Below are 15744 nucleotides of genomic sequence, written 5' to 3' on the forward strand. Positions count from 1 at the left end.
AAAAAAGAGGCTCGACCTGTCAATCAGACTTGGGCGCATTTCATTGGTTGCTGTTTTCCATGGGGACCGCCATGACACCAAAATTTCTCCAAAATGGAAGGTGGTGCTTGGAACGGCGAAGCGGAGATTTCGTGACAAAAATTTCACAGACTACTTTAATAACAACTGTGAGTATTTTTCATCATGTACGCATCTGCAAAATCAGCTTCAACTGTCGCTCCGCTATCATTGTTTACGCGAAAATGAGATGTTTCGTCGCTAACGTTAGGCCTAGTTAAGACCGCGATCCCAAGAAAATAGCAAGAAAGACGCCCCTGATGCGTGAGATTTTGTATTATATCATTGAATTTTATGCATACATACATCGTTGCGTATTTTTGATTCAATCTACTTACGTTACGTGATTTAAAAGTTCAGACCGGCAGCCGTCTGCTACGAAGAAGCGGTTCTACCGGCCTCCTGGCCAATCAGTTCTGCAAGCAACCATTTCTGCGGTTCTGAGTCTTCCCAACATGCCTCTCTCCACGCAGATGGCGTTGATAAAAGTGGGCGCAAAATCCGTCGTTTTGGTCTGTCACACCAGTGATATCCGTTTCAATCCAATCAATCCAGTTTCTCCAAAACGGTGGCACCCAGTAAATAAGCGTGCACTGTTAGAAGAAAAGGTATATGAAAGGTATAAAAAAGGTATAAATAAGGTTTAGAGTACGACATTTATACCTTATCACCGTTGTCTATACCCTGTTTAAACCATGTGTAAGGTATAGATCACTGATTCTATACCTTCCACGGCAGCTGAGGGTATAAAAGAGTACTTCTATATTACGTTACTACCTTCAGCGTTTTGTATACCTTTACTCCCACAACATCAGGGATCACATTAATTTGTGACGGCAACTATATAATCTCAGTTAAACAATAAGTTAATTTAAAACCATAGTCAGTAATACATTAGCATTCTAATTATATTGGGTAGTGACATCTGGAAGCCAATTATTTGATCACAAAATAAATAAATTTACACGCCCTCACTTCTTAAGTTGCTTCCCGAGCGAAGGATGGTCTCCACCATGTGTAGCCGCGGTGTGTTGTATATGTATCTGTTCTCCAGCAAATGTCAACTGCTCCTGGAAATATTTTTCCTAATATTTGTTGCTATTGCTTCTTGGTTTCCAATTTAATGCTAATTGTTACTTAATTTATTTCCTCTCCGATTCACATCCATGCTTTGTGAGCTTGTGCGTGAGTGTCTCCAGGTATTTTCTGTTTTGTTATCGTTCCTTTGGTACTGTTTTTTTTTTTTTTTCAATATTTGTGGAAAGCTGCGCTGGGAAGCCGCCACTCGGATATGACTCTGAAACAAATCGAATATTACCGTTTTCTTCAATTATACCACAAAGCCCTTAAAAATATACCCTCTAGGAGGTATATGTTTATACCCTAAGGTGCAAATAATATGCCTTCAGGGAGGTATAAAGATAGTATACCTTGAGGAAGGTATAGCGTTTATACCTCAAAAGGTACACGCCCTGGGACAAGCCGTTTATACCCCAAAAGGTACAAATTTTTCTAACAGTGTGAGGTATAAGTACTGGATGTCCTGCAATAATAGGGAACTGTATTTCGACCTGTGATTGGCTAGATACCTCAAAACGTGGGTGGAGCCTCAGGTATCTGCAAGTCCCATTAATTGCGAGACTCCCTTTTAGTACACGGCACTGATGCCACCGAGTTACTGGCGCCACCAAGTACCAAGTTAGGCCGCGTTCAGACCCGCTAAAGACGCAGCATCCGAAACGATCATCATCACAACCACAACCGCCAGCACACGAAGCCACTATCCTATCACTCCCCATAGAACTGGCACTGCTTCGAACAGTCGTTACAGAACTCGCACACAATCACGATGTAACCCGAAATACGGAACTACATTTTTCTCCGCGGCTCCTTATCGGCCATGTCTCGCGTGTTTCATCCACGCTACACCGCCAGACATCATCAGGTCGCGGAGACGACAAAAAACCTGTCTCTCCGTGCAGATGGCACACACAACGGTGTGTATAACGGGGTCTGCGTTCGCTTATAGTATGTTAGCCCGTGAGGAGGGGAAAAAGAGAGAGAATAATAATTTGGCGCCGCTATCATTATCCAGCGACGCTACTTTTTTTTTTTTTTTCGACGTCTCGCTTAGCGAGAAAGACACGCTAGCGAAATATACGTGGCTGATAAGCGAGCGGGAAGATCGTTCCCTAAGAAAACAATGAAGTGATCGCCGTTTTGTGCCATAGTGGTGGGTGCTCATGCGGTGAAGTTTCTGTCTTCGGTGTTCATTCTAAGGGGAAAAGGCTGTAAATTGGGGAGTCATTCTATATTCCCTATATTGCAATTGCTCCCCATTTTAGTCCCCTGAGCCCGAAATTTACTCCCCGTTATTGACTCCCCTATAATAACTCCCCAATTTACTCCCCTTTTTGCTGTGTTCTGTGTTCATTCTAAGGGGAAAACGGTGTAAATTGGGGAGTCATTATAGCTTCTATAGTTCCTTAGGTTGCAATTACTCCCCATTTTAGTCCCCTGAGTCCAAAATTTACTCTGCAAATAGTCCCTTAACTTCGTCTAAGCTTCTATGCATTAATTTAGTCCCCCAAATGATTAAAATTATTCCTTTTCTTAGAGTGTTTCCTTCCAAAGCTTAGTGCACAAACTTGTCGAGTTATACATAGGCCATATAAGCCCGCTATAGGCTATATGGGCTATAGCTTCGGAAAGAACACTCTAAGAAAAGCAGTAATTTTAATCCCTCCGGGGACTAAATTAATACAAGCCTAGGCGAAGTTTAGGGACTATTTGCAGAGTAAATTTCGGGACCAGGAGTCTAAAATGGGGACTAATTACAGTCTTGGGAACTACAGAAGCTAGAATTTACTCCCTTTGCTACCTATGTGACAGACGTCGGGTTATGCAAAGTAGGTTTTTCGTATTTCATGTTAGCGCCGCGAAGCAGCTGTGGCCATGGGCGGCGCATACACGTGTACAGATGGAGAGAGGGTTACGGGAAGGAGTGGGACAAAGGGGTTAGTATGCGTCCTGGGCCGACTTCAGGGGAACTGTGCCGACAGTCGTCCGGGAAGACTGCCGGAAAACACAGGAAAAACGTCAGACAGCACAGTCGGTGACGGGATTCGAACCCACCACCTCCCAGTCTACAGCACTACCTTGGAGCTACCACCAACGTGAGGATGTTTCTATCCACTTTGGCCATGTGGGAGCCGCGACGCAACTGTGGCTATGAGCGATGTACAGACGTACACCCGTGGGAAAGAGGACACGGGAAGCAGAGGAATCAAAGGGACTCGGTATGGCGTCCTGGGCAGACTTCACAGGGAACCCTGCCGGTATTTCTGGGGGGAAGTCCAGCGGAATACGCAGGGAAAATCTGGGACAGCACAGCCGTCTGTTAACATTCGAACCCACCACCTCGCAGCCTTTAGCGTGACCTTGGTACGGACTCCTGTCTACTGAGGGTTTTATAGGGAACGAGCACTACACAATTTCAAAGCAATGACTCGCACAATGAGGTACTGAAAACCTCCCTAAATAAAAATAAAAAACTTTAAATCAATCAATCGTTATTAAACGGCGATCATCACGAACGCGACACAGGTTCAAAACTGGATGCAGATTCCAGCTTAGGAAAACGTGATGAGTTTCGCTTGTGGAGTGGTAAAAGTGCTGAAAGGACATTTCATTTCATTTTTATTTCCCTAAGGGCCTATTAAGGCATTACATAAGGGAGGAGACCTGATACGAGATACAACATTTTAGATACAATGATATAAAACATACAAACAATAAACATTGCTTTTTTATCAGTCTTCATTCTGAACCAGGTTCTTTTAACGCCTCTCGTCATCGTGGAAGGAAGAGGAAACATTGCTGACGTTGACATGTACGCGAGTATATCAAATACAAAAAGAGGTGATTATAATGACGATTTGGGGTTTAGTGGCGCAACAACAACAATAACAAAGTACAAAAACAAATAAAAAAAAAAAAAACAGGTATAAGTTCAGCACGTGCACAGAAAGTGTTCGTTCCTCTACATTTCACTGCTCAGCACATAATCTAACAAAAAAATAGTTACGAAGCAATTACAGCTTCTAGTCCCTTAAATTACACTTGTTATTACAGTGTAGCAAACTGCATGTAAATCCACGTTCAATACCCGCGGTAACCTGAATGTCGCTTGCAAACGATCACATTTACATTCCAAGACATCAGTTCAACCACCGAACCAAGTTCAACTAGTCAACATCTACCAATGTGGCCATTATCTTCCATTCGAATAAACGGGACCCCCAGCAAGAAAAATCTGCAGCGCATCGCGGCTGGTCCCGTCTGGGGGCGAGGAGGTTATCAGCGCGCGCGCGTAGAGAAAGGAGACTACGGCGCAACAACCCGGTTATTTTTCCTTCAGAAGCGCGAGCTCTACCATTTTTCCTGCCGCCGCCATTTTTTATCCTTTCCTCCTCCTCATTCTCCTCCTCGCCATCTATGCGCTCCCCGTGGTTCGCGCTGGGCTAGCCTGTTTGTTGTCCGGGAGACTGCACGGAACGATGCCGGAATGAAATAAAAACAAAGCATAACCTTACTGCTTGCTGGAGTTCCCCCCCCCCCATAACGCATATGAAGATAGACACGAAACTCGGAAACAACAAAGGTATAACTTGAGTATTGTAAAAACACCTCTAACTATGGGCAACTATTTGAGGAAACACAATTCTTGCTGACGACAACATTAGCCTGTTACCGTCGTACACCGTTTTGCGTTTTACATGTTGCAATCCTCGAAACCTTAGAGCACCGGATAATCGTTCCGGTTCGTCCAAGTCCTCTTTTTCGTACACACAAGATTATTCTCGAACAATAATTGCCCCTTCCGAAGCCCTCCCTCCTTTCTATTACGAATGTCACGATGCACAATTTAGCGACATTTTAAAGATGCACTAAAGTGCTTTTTTTTTTTTTTCGCGTGGAATGAAAGTTAACATTACCACGAAACCAACACAAGAGGGACGGTAGTCATCCGTTGCGTCCTTCGTTATTTATCAGCGATAGAAAAAACGCAATTTACGCCTTCCCTCACGCCCTCTCCGTCTCAAGAAGGCCTCTCATTGGTCTCCTCAAACGACTTGTCCAATCACCGCGGGGAGATCGTTTGAGGAGACCAATCGGAGGCCTCTCCGCGTCATCGCGTTTCCTGAAAAAGAGAGGGAGAGAGGGAAAAGCGTACATATTTTTCCACTTCGCTTTATTCAATGTAAAGCGTGCTTCACCACAGCATCATTTATAGTGCGGAGAAGCTGACGTACGGAATAGCCCTCGGAATCCAATTTCCTCGAGAAATTCAACGTACGGTCGACCAGCGGTACAGATAACAGATCTATATAGAACAATATGGAAGGAATCGACACAGCGCATAATTACATTAAAACGAGAGCTTTACATTAAAACCTCAGCTAACCAGTACCTATCCATGTGTCGTAAACTGTGCAGAATGGATCAATGTGTTTTGTGCTTTTCCCTTTCCCTTTTTAATGGAATAGCAAGCCGTAGCTGGCTGACCTTTCCTCTCACATAACAATAAACATACCCACCTCCCTCGCAGTTCTTCGGGGACATAACGCATGCGCTCAAAGCTGGGCCTATATGTTTTGGTATTAGGCATATGGGGGGTGCTTTCGGTGACTGCGTGAAATAATACAGTTGCTCCTTGACATTTCAGACCTCGCCACAGAACCCTCTCTCCCTCTTCGTTTGCTCGTTCAGTTTTTGTATTGACAAGACAGACGACCGAATAGCTTTGACATTCAGGCCCATGGCTGCACCTTTCCCTATGTGTGACGTTTCTTTTCTTTCTCTCTCTCTTTTCTTTTTTCTGGTGTTAATCATGGTGGTGGTTACCCGACCGTCCAGACACACCCAATTCACGCACACCAACACAAGCCCTTCCCGCATCCTTCCTCATTTTGGCCAATTATGACTCACTTGTTGTGAGCCCGCCCTATATATATATATATATATATATATAAGGCTGCAGTAAAAACCGCTTGCCCATCTCTTCCTTTCATGCGCCAGTGAGTACAATACATATAACGATAATGTAATCGTCGCATCCGCTGCATAAAGCTTGCACACAAAACCTCCGGCAGCCAGTTTAAAACGATGCAGCTCATTGGTTCAAACTTGTCACGTGCATTGACCCTACTCGTCCCGTTGGGCAGGACGCGTAGACGCGCGACAGCAACACGTGCTTTCCCTCGTGCCCAATTTGCAAACTCAAAATTAGTCACGTGCGCGTCTCTCGGCTATAAAAGGCTGCCAGTTACCATGGCAACTCCGCGCCTTCCCAAAAAGTTGCATTCTAACTCCCCGAGGGACAACAAAATAAACAACTGCGGGTCGGCATCCCCCCCCCCCCTTCCCTCCGACTGCACATGGAAAATCGCAGATGTCCTATGTAGGGAAGTCAACAACAATAGCAACAGACAAACATCAACAACGTACATAAAAAGTGGCGCTCTGGTGTAATTCTGGATCCTGCCATATTAAGTTGCGTCAATGGACCACCCCGTAATGCACTTTGTGCGCCCCCCCCCCCCCTACTTCCCTCCCTCAGCTCAGCCCATTCACAGAAGCTAAGCCGCCATTTTCTTTGTTTGCGTGCATGTTGTCAGACGCGTTTGTAACAACTGTCCAAAACAGCAAAAGAAAGATAAAGATGTGTGTCCAATCAAAAAACACAAACGAAAATATGTCGTGTGCTCCCTTGCCTTCCTTTGGTTGTCTTTCTGCTGGCTTTAGTTTTGCGCAAACCGGAAGTTGACGCGTCCCGCGTCATATCCGTCGTCTGCATGATCTTTATGGCTGGACGTTTAGATCAAACACACGCGTTGTAATGTTCCTTATCGAAGGCTTTATACCGATGCGTCGTAGGGGGACAAACATCTCCGAGAGCTTTAATGTTGCTCACTTCAACGGAAGCAGTTCTTTCTACAGTTATAAATAGTCCACCTTCACGTAGGCGCTTGGCTACACGGGTAGCATGAACTGCTCCAGATGTGCAGTTGTTTCGTGCAGGCACTTCTGTACCAAGCTACACAAACTTGTTGTTTGTTTTGATGTTATTTATACGATGTAGAGGAACAAAAACAATAAATACATGTCGGGACGAGGAAATTGAAGGGGAGAAGGAATACATGAACTAAAGGAATCCCAGCTTACCTTCAGAAGAGAATACTTTACGGTCCAATATAACATCCAGGCAAGGAACATAGCCATACTGCAGACTTACCAAAATTTAATCCGCAGTTCAAGCAATTCAAGTCCCTGTTAAAAACTGAACATACTTGCACTGTTGAGACGTGTGAATGAATGTATATTTGTAGGGATTAAAAATGTGAAACCGAATTGTTGTGTCCCTCAAAACAGAGGTAACGCCAACGACGAAAACGCAAACAAGTCTAGTGCATCATTAATTTAAACTTAGTTTTAGAAACTTATTAATATTGAAAGATTACTTATGCATGCTCCAAGCACCCGACTTCGTAACGCAGTAATTCCTACGCGATGAACTTCGAAACTGGAAGTGGTGTCATTTAATCCAGTCAGAACTCTTCATGACGTAAATCACGGCACAAAATTAAAAAAATATTTATAACAAAAATAATAATAACTGAAATATAATAAAAATAACCATCTCGGATGTCCAAACGGAAAAAGGCGGCCCGCGAAAATATGATATACAAATACACCGCCGAGAAAACAGACGACGACCTGTCAGCCAAAAATCCGTGCTCTTTTCAAGACACGCAACTCGTTTCATAATTCAACAGACGACGCCGGGGGTTTGCAGAAGTTCACTTCTCTTTCCGCCAGATTTGGCGGGTCGAGTGAAAATAAATTCCGGAAACGTTCCACCCCGCCCGACTTCTGTGTCATGTCGTGCGTGGCCGACGACTTCGTAAGGGGGGGGGGGGGGGACGAAAAGCCTCAGAGTGGGGAAGTCAATTTGCGGAGGATTGAAAAGGATTCGGAAACGACACAGTACCTTCCAGGAGGAATAGCTCCTGGCACTTGTTGATCGGCACGCAAAGTTTGTCAGTGCTTTTGAGGGATCCAAGAGGCCCGTCACGTCTTTCCGTGGTCCTGCTTCCACTCAAATCATGAATTATTGTGATGTGTATGCATTAGTGCGTTGGTACGCTGCTATTGCAACTATGCACGTGTTAAGCTATGTAGAGATGCAAATTGCTAAAGTTTTACGAAGTAAATTACAACACGAAACGCCTGAAAGGCGCAAGACACACAAGACAACACGAAAATGTTAACCTGTGAGGATTTAAAAACATTCTTCATTCTTTGTGCCAGCTCCGTGCTCGCATTGGTCGTCAGACTGATGGAAATGAACCACTCTGCCGCATATCGTTATTGCAGTTTGCACGTAGTCACCCAGTCTACCCAGTGACGTAGCCAGAAAAATATTTCGGGAGGGGTTCTATGGGGACTTTACGTGGGAGAGGAGGTATTCCCACACGTTTCCCGTTCCCAAATGCACTGCCTATGGTACGATTTCGGGAGGGGTTTGACCCCCCCCCCCCTGGCTACGCCAGTGCGTCTACCATTAGCGAGTTTTAGTATATCGTACGCTATCACCCTTGCGTACGTAAGAGATAGCGTTGGTGGTTCTGCGCACGTGCAAGATACAAGCAGAGCTCTGCGCATTGCGCAGAACCACCGCGGTACTCCTTACGTATGCAAAGGCGACAGCGTACGTTATAGTAAAACTCACTACTATATCGATTACGGATAAAAACCCACCAAGCACCTCCAGACGATATTAATCCTCTGTCTCGTCTCAACATTAAGGAAGCTGTAAATCAAGTTAGAGAAGATATCAGTCTTCCTTTTGATGAATTACCTTTTTTTTTTTTCCTTCGCTGACGACGCGTATGGATAACAACAATTAAATAACGTTATCATGTGGTGATTCCATATTTAGCACTTGGATAAGCCGGTAACACTGCAAACGAGTTTGTACAGGTCACGCTTTCTCCCACTGCCAACACGGCCTCGACAACCGACAGAGCCTCCCCCTCGCGACAACACCAATAGTGAGGATAGAACCGATGTTTTCATGTGGTTACGCTGCGGCACCGAACAGAACCACGCCATGCTTTCGGTACCGTAATTACAAAAGGAAAAAGTACATGGGACGTCCGAACTCCATGCACTCGGAACGCTTCCTATCCTCACTGTTTGGGCGATCGACGCGCCACCTACAGCTTGTCCTCGAGGCCAATACAATGGCCCGTAACGTTAACTATCCTTTCTTTCTCCTTAACTCTGACGACAGCAAATACTCATTACACGGCAGCGTATCTCCGCGCGCGACGATATTGTACGAGCACCCTTCGAACGGCACACACATAACGGCGACGATACATCCATCTTGAGAGCCAAGGACAAGCATCGCTCCCTTCCCCACTTCTCCGTGGAGTACAACGCGGACAGTGTCCTTATCCACACCGTTCCACATTAATAGCCTTCGCATATGAAGTGGGCCCGCGGCTGTTTGGTCAGTGCTCCAGCGGCTCTCGTCAGCTCTAGGGCACCACGCATCGCGGGCAAAGGAAAATTAATTCGTTCCTCGGTCACGTGGTCGCAATGAACATGATAGCACACATGCCGGTTGCAAGCCAGACGGTTAGTGCTTGCATGGAAGAAAGCGAAATGTTTATAAGGACGCTGATAGTCTTTACAGCATTTTGTTGGACTTTCTTTGTGTAAATGGTTTGTCCGGCGAGGTGAGGTGGTGTCCGGACCGCGACCTACTAGATTATAACGACCATGTCATAATCGGCAACCCCTGTGAGTAGCCCGTCCGCACGATCCGCCAGGGGCGCTACTCATCGGCCCGCGATATCTACATCATGATTGGACAATGGAAATTTGAATTTTGAACACGCAGACGCGGACGTACGACTACCGCAGCTGACGACAGCGACAGCTCCTATGAAAACGCGTAGAATGATGATGGTAATCAACTTTAGAATGAAACATCTTCCGTGGGACCATCTATCGCTAAAAATACTAATGTAAGCTAAAGTACAAAGTATTGTAGAAGTTGAGGAAGCAATATCCGGGCCGATATGTAGCACGACCGCTAGCTTCCAAAAGCGGCGCTGGGAAAGGGTGCCTATGACGTGTCGTTATAATCTAGTAGGCCGTAGTCCGGACAAAAAAAAAAAAAGAAAAAAGAAAACGCAGATCCACCGAAAGTGCGATCGGAACATTGGGTGCCTGAAATAAGTGACCGGAGTATTTCATTTTGAAACAGTCGGAAGCATTAGAAATTGAATTTAATCGGATTTTGCAGCCGGCTGCGCGGCAATTCGGCTGAATTCAGGCAACAGTGTGCGGACCGACGTCACCGTAGTCGGTGATGAAGGCGTGCTGTCCGTCACAAAATAGTGAAAGTTTGAAAGCCAGCAGTTAAGTGAGTGGAACGTAGAGTGTAGCACATAAACTTCTAACTAAGGCTTCCCCTCGTGGCAAGAATGCTCAAGGCGAAACACGCTTTAAAGGCCGTATTCGCCTGGTTCATTCGTGTGCGTGGGGGGGTGCGTGCGTGCGTGCTCTTGAATTACGGTCTTGACTGTGTCTTTGTGAGTGATGTTTTGTATAACATACTTCTAAATGTTGTGGACTACGAAAAGCTCCATTGCAAAGGGCATGTTCTACAGTAAACACCATGTCAGAGGTTTCACATTGGTGTTTCTGCAAACGTCTTTTTCAACACAGTTATTACGCCCTTCAGTTGAGCATGCGGAATAAAAATGAATCTGCGAAAATAAATATGTTATGTGCCCAAAGGTGTAACCCCTCTACGAAATTTACTGTATGTCGAAAGAGACACAGCGTTCTTTAACTCCAACCTCGCCAGACTTGACGGTCGAAGACGTCTTTTGGGATGCTGTCGTGCCTAGCAACATTTTCAAGAACGGCGTGCTCTTGTGTGGTTGATCCGCCAGCTGGACTTGCAGGCTGTATGTAACACTTAACCGTGTGTGGATAATACGCCTTGCAGATAAAACATGTCAATGTTAGGTTTGTATCGACAATCAATTTCATAATGTGTGTGCGTGTGTGCGGATATGTGTGATTATTTATTTCATTTATATAAGTAAATTGTTTCGTAAAATAAGCGTAAATTATTTCATTTCAATAAGTTAAAGCGGAGTAGGCATTTAGGCAATCCTAATGGTAAAAAGTTACGAATATACAAGGCGTGACAGAAGCTCCTCCCAGACTACTGAAGGGTCCTGAGGTAGTTTCCTCCGCGAACTTCTTGTCGCCGAAGAGGTGTTTTTAACGACTATTAAATGGGATAAGGTAGATAATTTCTTGCTGTTACAGTAAGAAATATCGTCAAGAAGTTATGATGTATTGCGAATGGCGTAATGATGATTATCCACGATGATCCTAGACGTGTGCCACTGATGGCCACGTACTGCTTGTCAGCACAGGTTAAAAAACATCTATAAACTTTCACACAACAAGAATTCAACAGAATTCCAGATTCCGACTCAACATATCACAGTTCATGAATCCGAATTATGTTCATATGATGATGACAGAAAGGCAATAAGGGACCAATGGCCAGTCTATTGTCAGTCTACAGAAAGTCAATAGACTGGCAATGGAAGATGATCATTTCGTTTCTATAGCAGGTTGTCTATAGACAGTTTGTTCCAACCTCCCATTGACAGGCCAAAGAAAGGATAAACGGTAGTCCAAAAGAGGTCTATAGACTTGAAACAGACAGGCTATGTATTCAATCGACATTTTGTCTATAGGCAGGCTATAGGTTTGCCATAATTTTTTTTCATAAGGGTTTGCGTTGGCTTGGTTGAGTTCCTTTCTCTCTTAGGAAGGCTGCTATTATTTTGCACACAGTGTTGCTCACTAACAGCTCCGGGTTGTTCGCTACCTTGCAACCACTTTATAGTTTACCGTGCTATAGCACGGTATATATATATATATATATATATATATATATATAGCACGGAATAATATTTAATAATAATAATCTTAATAATAATCTTTAATCTTCCTCTCGAGACTCCTTAGGAGAACTGGACTCATATTGTGCCTTTCATACCTTTTCGCGCTGACATTGTCTGGCCATGAAGGCTTCATGTCATACCAAGGACAAGGATGTCATGTTGTCGTTCGCTCATCAATCGATCTCATCATCATTTCATATCTCGTACTAGCCATTGTACCATGGGGTAGTGAACCACAAAGTAAGTGGCAAACTTCCTCACTTACTGCATGTCACTACAATGTCACCACATATTTTCACTCGATGCCACGCTGTCACTACATATTTCTTGTTTTCTCTCAGTATGTTATGTTTTAACAGTTCAATGCTAATAAACCTATTTTTCGTACCTGCACAGGCTTACGAACATGGCTCAACACGTGTTCATTCGCAGAAAAAGAAGAGAAAAGGAAGTCGTCGCTCAGCACGTCTACCAGGTACGGTGAGTTCGGAGTCCTGTCGCGGCGATAGTTTCGGCCTTCGGGGGTCCTAAGATCTATAAGACTACGGGAAAGGTAATACGCAAACGCAACAACACTTAGTGGCTGGCAAAGAGAGAACATAATACCGCTGATGGCATAGCAATAATACAGTCTGAGGTATCTTAATCCCATCTATTACAAGACGCGCGCGACGTTGCATAACTTATCACTGAAAAGCACAAGCTTCCACCTAGCGGAACGACACGGAACCGTCATTCGTGTGACCTACAGCGACGCAACGCCAGGCGGCGCCGCCGTCAAAGCCGTTGAACCAGCCGTAATGATTTCTGTTGGCTGGAAGACGAGAGACAACCCGACATCGCAATGTTCTGTTCGTGAATTAGCTTGGCTACGTAAGAGTTCTTTAAGCTGCGCTGAGATCCCTAACTCGCGGACAAATTGCATATTGATAGCCAAGGCGTCGTACTCGACAACCCAGTCTCGCTAAGAAACTTAACGGGCACAACGAGCGTTAAACAAACGCGTCACAAAGAAGGGACTGTATAAAGGATTACGTGACACCTTAATCTCAGCCTAAAGCTCGTTCTGACGTCTCAAGAAGAATATATTTCGTTTCTATTATATAAAGCAGGAGAGCAAATTGAAGAGCAAGCACAAAATGAAACTAGCAAATATGGCCCTTAAAGTGGGCTTCAGTGTGAGATATCTCGCTATGAGGGGAAGCCGCCTTAAAGGATCGTGTTCTGTGCACTTCTGCTAGCTCGTGGAACGCTTTCGAACTGCGAAGAAAACTGCTTTGAGAATAACAATTTCTAAGGCTGTGGTCTATGGCCTGGATCGCTACAAGAGCGCAAATAATTAAAAGAGAATGGAAGCAAAACAGGAACGGTCATATGCACCAGAGAAATATTGTGAGCCGAATTTATATTATTTTGATATTTTTATAAAACTTTGACGTGGTTCGTTTCGCAATAAAGACAGTCCACTTTCTATTTTCTGACTTCGTCGTTCATTTTTAAACACCACATCGATGTCGCAATTTAACTTTCGCGTACCGTGTGTTGGTGGCCCAACGTATCTATCACATAAGCTGAATAAGGCTGATTTAGTCACGCAGGTCATATCTCGCAAAGTTAGCTCATCGTATTATTATCATTATCTCATTCGTAGCCTCCAACCAGAACGACACTCCGAGACATCTCTTTTCCTCGAGACAAACTACGAAAATACTTTTTCCATACCCTGCCAGATGGCGTGACAAGCAGCCTCATTTCATCGCCATCTATCGCACTTACCCCCGAACGCAAACTCCACACCTTCCGTCGAGATGGCACCACCTTGCGCTCACTTTAACGGCAACTTCCACTGCTTTCTCCAAGATGGCGCCAGTCATCTCATTATCAACACCCCGAATCTTCTTTCTCTTTTCCAATTTCCTCTTTCATCGATCGCATCAGCCTGCAGGTTTTCCGATGCTTCCGCGCAGAGGAAACCATCTTGCCCGAGAGCGCTTCATCCTGCTCTCCGGACCAAACCCCCGAAGTCCCGGTGTCCGCTCCACTCATTACTTCCTGCCCGTTGGTATCTCTTCGTGATACTTCGCCAAATGATCCAGTCAATTCCACCGAGCAAACGATCCCAACTCCACAACCTGCAGCCTCTTTAACGCAAGGACAGATGAAGATGTACAGAGATCATCGCTGCGAGGGTGAGGAGCGGCCGGCATCCCTTTGTCAATCTCAGCAGGTGAGATACTTTCCATAAACCTACAGTGCGAGTACGATCTAGAAACGTCACATATTTGAGGAACCGGCGAAGTGAGAACTCGCGATATAGCTTGTCAGTTGGACTCTGTGTCAGCGTTACAGGCGTCCTGCATTATGTGTCAGGGTTCAAGGTTACGTTGCTCCCTCATAGCAGGTTGAATGGTTAAGTTCACGTCCTAACGCGACCAAATTTACTTGTATTACGCTGTCCTCAGTCCACGTATCGTTTCGTGAAAAAAGAAAATTCATCCTCAGACACGCCCACAGGTTTATGCGCGCGTTAACGGTGTTCCGTCAATTAGGAACGGTATATGATGGGTTTCGAATGGGTTTACATACGGTATGTTCGATACGTTGGGTAAAAGGGAAAACCGAAAAAACGAAGGTGCTCGCAGTTTACGCTCACTTTTAATTCTGTACCAAATTTCGTGATTAATATTTCTACTAATCACTGTAATATTATTGTTTTCTTTTACCCTGCGGATGGAGCTGGGTGTATAATTACAGTCTTGTCGATCCACTAACGGTACGAAACAAAACAAAAAGAAATCATGTTAGATTAGTATTTACGTGCATAACTGGGTCACAAAGGTCAGTGCTCGATTGAGCTGTTTTCTTTCAGCGGAATGGACACTGCGTTCGAAATGCGTGGTGTATGGCGTAGTCCGACGCATCGTTAATGAGCCATTTTCACTTTTAAGTCCTGCCTGCGTTGCGCGAATGTAAATGTCCTGAGAGGCACATGGCTTGACACGGAAACCCAAAACGAAGCCCCCCTTCCTCTGTTTCTGGTAACGCTGATAGAATCCATTTTGCTTTATTTGTATCGCTTCTTTTTTAAAGCTAAACGTGTAGGAGAAGCCCAAAGACAGTGACAATTTATTTCTCAAAAAAAGAAAAAAAAAAGAAACAGAAGCGTGACTACGTCGGAGAAAGGGGGAGTGTGGCAGTGACTAATAATAATAGGTACACCATCAAACTAAACAACAACGACAACAACAATAAATGAATAAAGGAAAAGCGATGACGACAGGGGATGCTTCCCCGCCCCACTTCATCATATAGTAAAGCACAAAGAAGAAAACCCAGAAACTGTGCTCTGTCTTGTCCGTTTTTTTTTTTTTTTTTTTCTGCTGCTTTACTATAATGTTCTCCGTCTATTTCTTTGCCATTCGAATTGATCTCGCAAAGCCCGAACCCAAAATATATTTTCCTAGACATACCGAGTCGGATCATTGTTTGTTTCTGTTATCGTTTTTGCAAGAGATATCCCAGCTTCTCAACTGGTGCCCATAACGTCACTGTTGTACATACGCACAATTTTATACCTCTTCTGCACGACCAACTGAATCAACATCTGTTTTGTTCG

General features: G+C 44.6%; 2 protein-coding genes across 8 annotated transcripts in view; one reads left to right on the forward strand and one right to left on the reverse strand.

Annotated features, from left to right (window-relative positions):
* The window catches only part of LOC135391156 (uncharacterized), a 211389-nt gene that overhangs the window by 168812 nt on the left and 26833 nt on the right, over positions 1 to 15744 (reverse strand). The window lies entirely within an intron of this gene.
* The window catches only part of LOC135391149 (serine/threonine-protein kinase NIM1-like), a 30499-nt gene continuing 28834 nt past the window's right edge, over positions 14080 to 15744 (forward strand). Inside the window, exon 1 of the mRNA XM_064621263.1 lies at positions 14080 to 14355. The gene's annotated coding sequence lies outside the window, so the exon portion shown is untranslated. The remainder of the gene's footprint in view (positions 14356 to 15744) is intronic.

This window comes from Ornithodoros turicata, chromosome 4 (genome assembly GCF_037126465.1).
Source record: "Ornithodoros turicata isolate Travis chromosome 4, ASM3712646v1, whole genome shotgun sequence".
In the NCBI taxonomy this organism is placed as follows: Eukaryota; Metazoa; Arthropoda; class Arachnida; order Ixodida; family Argasidae; genus Ornithodoros; species Ornithodoros turicata.